Raw genomic sequence first — 6000 nt, forward strand, 5'->3', positions numbered from 1 at the left:
TTTTTCTTCCAGATTTACCCAGCCGTCCTGTCTCGGGTCTCTTTATTCTCAGCTGTGTTAACACCCGCTTTCTCTCTTGTTTTCCCCACAGCAGAAGATTTAGTGCCACCGTCTCCGCTCCATCCAGGCTTCTAATATATGTACTTTTATTTTTGGCGGTGAAATGGACTGATGATTTTTCTTCTTCGCTGGACTATTGTGCCAACTGCCAGGCTGCCTCCCGCTTTTTCAGCCCAAAGTGGCTGCCTTCTTTCTATCAATTCCCAGCTTCTTCCAGTGAAGTTTAAATGTCCTGCCCACCTCCACCCCCATTCCTTCCAATTTCTTCAAGAAGCTTCACTCAGTTATTTGCGTATTTTGAGGAACTGCTGCAGATTAGCTATTTTTGCCAACTCTCCCTGAACTCTTAGCCTTGTGTGGAGGGAGGGAGTGGAAATATTCACTGGAAGCAATGGAGAAGAATTGGAACTTATATGCAATATATGCAGTGTCCAGCAATCTGACAAACTGATGATTCCTAATCAAGATTTTTTTTCCCCCTTGGTGGGGAAGGGACTTTATTCCCTTTTGGAGAAGAGGAAGTGTGAGCTTTTCCCTTATTCTAATGGCTGTTTTTGAAGCAAAGAAGGCTGGCAACATTGGCATATTACCACCTGGCAAGGGCCCTTGAGTAAGTGAAGGTCTTCTAGAACTGGGATTAAGGAATTTTGCTCTCCTCACTGGTGAGGCAGGGGCCATCAAAGACCTACAGACTCCATCTCTCCTGCAAGCCTCATGCCAGTTCTGGTGTGCTGCCACTGAGGCTGTCCGTGTCCCTCGTCTCCCACCTTGTGACATGTCTGCTGAGGTGGCCTGGCCAGTTGCAAGAGGCCATAAAAAGAGGAGAATGTCAAGGAAGACTTTTGGTTGTGAAGGAGCAAAAAGCTATCTTGGAAAGAAGAGGAACCTCTAGGAGGAGCTAGTGGGAGTGCGCGTGAAGTGGTTAGTCCGAAACTGGCAGAAAGCTTCAGAGCTGGCTTCCCTCTGTCCCGTTTCCCCTTGTCCTTCTCTTTGTCCCATCGTCCCCTGCCTTCTCCCTGGATTGGTTGGCCAACTAAAGGACTTGATGTACATAACTCTTGTCCCCTTTACCCTGACAAGGTGGGGGTTGCCCCTGGCTTTGCCTCTTCTCTGTGCCTTTGGCCTGGGGTGCATCTCCTCCCTCCCTTCCATGTGCCTTTCTTTACCTCCGCAGTCTCATTTCTCATGATTTTGCAGATTATATTTTGTTGCTTTCTTGCCCACTATTGGCCCTCAGAAATAGAAGAGAAGAGGTAGAGAACTTCAGATTCTCAATTGGGGATTGGCATAGCTTTTGATTTTAGCCATAGCAAGCTTTTGCTCAACAGCATAGGGTTGGGGTTTTATAAAATCCCATTCTGATAAATCTCATAGTGAAGTTAATGGGAGGAGTGAGTGCTATGACACTTACTCCTTGGCTGCCCACAAGTTCCCATCATCTCTGAAGGGGTCGTAGGGAAGCCATCTTTTCCTGATTGCCCCTTCCCGCTTTGCTGTGTATTAGCAGATTGGGCTAGAGGAAGCGGCTGCTATGCGGGGTTTTTTGTTTGTTTGTTTGTTTTGTTTGTTCTGTTTTTAATCCTTATTTGCCCTCTACTCCCCTTAATCTGAAAACTTTGTTCAATGCAACTGGAATTCTTTATCCCTCTCTTCCTCTTCCCCTTACATACTGAGGCTATGGGGTAGGAGAAAAGTGCACAACTCAACCTTCCTCCCCCCTTTCCCCATATGTTGAAATTCCTTATTTGTTTCCCCCCTCCCATTCCTTCCTGTTCCCATCCACCTCATATTCTCTGCCACCCCCAGAGCACTCCTCACAGGGGAAGTTGCCCCAGCCCACCTGCTCCACTCTTGGTTTCTCTTCCTCCTCTGCTTCTTTCCTGGTGCTCTCTTTCTCGGTGGGATGTGGGTAATACAACAGCCATGGGCTTTTGGGGACCTTTCATTGCTTTCTTTCTTTCTTTTTTATTTTTTTTTTCCCTTCTTTCCTTCTTTGATTTATAAAAACACTAAGCATTCAATTTCAGAGAACCAAAAATCCCACTTTCTCACTGAACACTACTAAGGGGCATGCCTTCTGCTCCATCTTTTCTCATTTTCTTTCTCTCTTGTTAATGCTTTTAAAAACAAATGAGTTTTTTTATATAAATAAAGTTTTTAAAGTGTGTATGTGGGGGGTCTGTGTCATTTCTTCACTTCTAGCTATCTTTTCCCTTCTTTTCATCTTGGTTACCTCCTTATATGTCAGTGTCTTTTTTTTTTTTTTTTTTTTTCTTTCCAGAACAACCCAGAAGGAGGTTATACCAGGATGGTTTATTTTGAATTCAGTCCAACTTTTTAATCAAAAAATATTCTTAAAATCATATGTGAAAAAAAAATTTTTTTGTTTTTCAGAATATTCTTGAAAATTAAATGTGGCAGGAATAGAGCTTGGGGAGCTTATTGCAAACGAAAGCTAGGTGATTGAAGCATAGAGTCAGTGACTTCCTGAGTCACCGGAATTCACTTGGTACATTTGACAAAACTGACATTGAGTGAAGTCCACTGTAATAAATGACCGTCTTGAACAAACACTCATGAGATGACTAGAAGCTACCAAGCCCAACTGCCATTCTAATGCTAGGCAAAATACAGAACTTAAACACGTGTGTGTGTAAATATTTGATCCCTGGGCCACAGTGTTGCTGTCAGGGTGTATGCAGTGCTTTAGTTAGAAAGCAATAGACCTATTTATTTGATAAGCCATATTATTTGGTTGGACATCCTACCAGAAACTTGATAATTCACAATGGATATCCTACCAGATATGTGAGTGATAAGATAATACTTGGATTATCAGTGATTGTCTTTACTGCAGAGGCTGAGGATTCAGACCTTTGGAAAGAGACTTATTTTTCTGGGGCCCTCATCTTCTGTCATAATTTAAAAAAAAAAAAAAACTCAAGAGAATTTATGTAAAATGCTTTCTGTATGCCCAAATCTTTAGATTAAAATTATATAGCTGTTCCTGAATATGGTCCCGTCTCATTTTGTTGGGTATGAAACCATTCTTGGCAAGTGAGATTATGAAATCTAAACATTGTAGTTGTTACTTTTGTTTAATGTTTAAAGATTTTAAGGGAGAGACTTCCCTTTACTGGTTCACTCCCCAAATGGCCACAATGGCTGCGGCTGGGTCAGGCTGGAGCCAGGAGATTCAGCTGGGTCTTTCACATGAGTGATGGGGGCCCAGTCATTTGTGCTGTCCTCCGCTGCTTCCAAGGCACATTAGCAGGGAGCTGGATCAGAAGTGGGGCAACTGGGATTCAAACTAGTGCCTGTATGAAATACACCTGCTTTACCTGCAATAACACAGCACTGACCCCAGCCGTAGCTTTAAAGGCTTGATTTGTGCTCACCAATCATGGTATCAGACTGGAAAGATGAACCATAAAGCCTAAAAACTATTCAGAGTTTGTTTTCCACAGAAGTTAAAGGTAGTTACACTTGGGATTGCTACAAGAGACAGAGCTGTCTTTAATCTGCTGGTTCTCTCCCAAGATGGCTATAATGACCCAATCTGAAATGGTCCAAAGCTAGGAGGCAGCTACTTTCTCTGAGTCTCCTATGTGGGTGTTTGGGTCATTCCATCACTGCTTTCTCAGGAGCGTTAGCAGGGAGCTGGAATGGAAGTGGAGCAGCTGGAACTGGCACCCATATGGAAAGTCAGTGCTACAGGTAGTGGCTGTACCTGCTATGCCACAGCACTGGCCCTGGGATGTCTAGTTAGAAAAATCTATTAGCTGGTCAACAGAGTCCTTTATTTTCCTGGTCAATTTTTCACTGGCATTGAGCTACAAAGCCTTCAGTGGTCTGTTTGTTTTCTCATTCAATAAATATTTGCCAAGCACCTTATATATACTATATAAGGCATTGTTGTAGAGGTTGAGGTTAGAGAGACAGATGGATCCCTTCCACAGAGATTGTGACACACAATCCTATATAGATTATGATCTTTTAGAAACCTCTTCATGTCCTTATCTAAAATGAGATGCTAAACAGAATGATTTCTAGAGGCCCTATATCTTAAAAAAAAATTTTTTTTTTAAAAATCTATTGCAAAGTCGGATATTCAGAGAGGATGATCTTTTGTGCAATGATTCACTCCCCAAGTGACCACAACGGCTGGAATAGATCTGAAGCCAGGAACTTCCTCCAGGTCTCCCACACATGGGTACAGGGTCCCAAGGCTTTGGGCCATCCTTGACTGCTTTTCCAGGCAACAAGCAGGGCTGCTGGGATTAGAATTGGCATCCATACAGGATCCTGGTGTGTTCACGGCAAGGGCTTTAGCCACTAGACCACTGTGCCAGGTTCTCTCTTTTTTTGGTAAGATTTATTTTTAATTTTAATGTAAAGTCAGCTGTACATAGAGGAAGAGAGACAGGAAGAACTTCCGACTGATGATTCAATCCCCAAGCAGCTACAATGGCTGGAACTGAGCTGATCTGAAGTGGCCAGAGCCTCTTGGTCTCCCATGCAGGTGCAGGATCCCAAATTTGGGCTGTCCTTGACTGTTTTCCCAGGCCACAAGCAGGGAGCTGGTTGGGAAGTGGTGCCACCAGGACACGAACCAGTGACCATATGTGATCCTGATGCGTGCAAGGCGAGGACTTTTGCTGCTAGACCACTGTGCCGAGCTTTCATTTATTTTCTTTTAAAAATCTTTTTATTTTACTTGAAAGTGGGAGAAACAGACCTTCCATCTGCTGGCTCATTCCCCAAATGACTATGATTGTCAGAGTTGGATTGTTTGGGAACCAGGAGCCTATTTCAGGTCTCTATCATGTGTGCAAGGGCCCAAGGACTTGAACCATCCTCTGCTGCTTTCCTAGGCCATTAGCAGGGAGCTGGATTGGAAATGGAGCAGCTGGGAGTTGAAATGGCACCCATATGGGATGCCAGTGCAGACGCCTGCTGAGCCACGATGCTTGCCCTCGGCATGTTTTCATTTCTAAAATTGGATTCAATAGTCTGAGAAGTCTCAGTAGATCACTCAGGTTATGTTGATACAACTTGGCATACTGGCTGAGTTCCCTGAACTCGAAGTAGATGAAGTAGACGTAGAAAGACTGTCCTCACACTAAATTCTGGGTGATAACTGTTGCTGTATCCAGTGTGATTAGACCAACCTTGAAAAGGTTGGAGACGCACAATGAGAAAAGACAAACGCTAACAGGTGTTTGAAATTGAGTTCTTTCCCCGGTGAGAGAAAAGGACTGTTCCTCTCAGGCAGCATGCCCCTGCAGCTTCTATTCGTTTTGAGGAGTCATGCTTCATGTTGACTTGATTCACCAGTGGGTCATTCTGTTTGCTAGCTAGTCACTGTCCCAGCCAGGAGGTCTTCAAGTGGATCAGCATCTGCCTGGAGGGAGGAGGAGAGCAGAACAAGTGGCTAATTAGATAATTTCGTTGAACTCATTATCTTAGAAATGTGTGCTGCTTGAGGCTCTAGACTTGTCAGCTGTGCACTTGTTAATGTAACTTTCGTTTTCAGACACCTGCTATGGGTCTGTACTCCTCAAGGGAATTCATTCATTGCTTAAGACACAAGTACTGGGACAGTGGTAAGAAAAAGATGTGTGTTGGAAATCATTTTCTGTGAGTGAATGCCTAGAATGTTGAGAGGGAGCATTAGCCCTTAACTCTGAGCCCTGCATTGTGCAGTAGGCTAAACCACTGCTTACATGGTTGGCATCCCATATCGGAATGCTAGCTACTTCTATGATTCAGTTTCCTGCTAACGTGACTGGGGAAGGAGCACAAGATGACTCAACTCCTGGCCTAGCCTGGCTGTGGTCGTTTTGAGGTGATCCAGTAGATGGAAAATTTCTCTCATTTGACCTTTCAACTAAATGAATCATAGTACATACATGTATGGATATATACATATGCATGTTT

The sequence above is a fragment of the Ochotona curzoniae genome, unplaced genomic scaffold (assembly GCF_017591425.1).
Source record: "Ochotona curzoniae isolate NIBS_2020 unplaced genomic scaffold, NIBS_Ocur_1.0 scaffold_3171, whole genome shotgun sequence".
NCBI classification, from domain to species: domain Eukaryota; kingdom Metazoa; phylum Chordata; class Mammalia; order Lagomorpha; family Ochotonidae; genus Ochotona; species Ochotona curzoniae.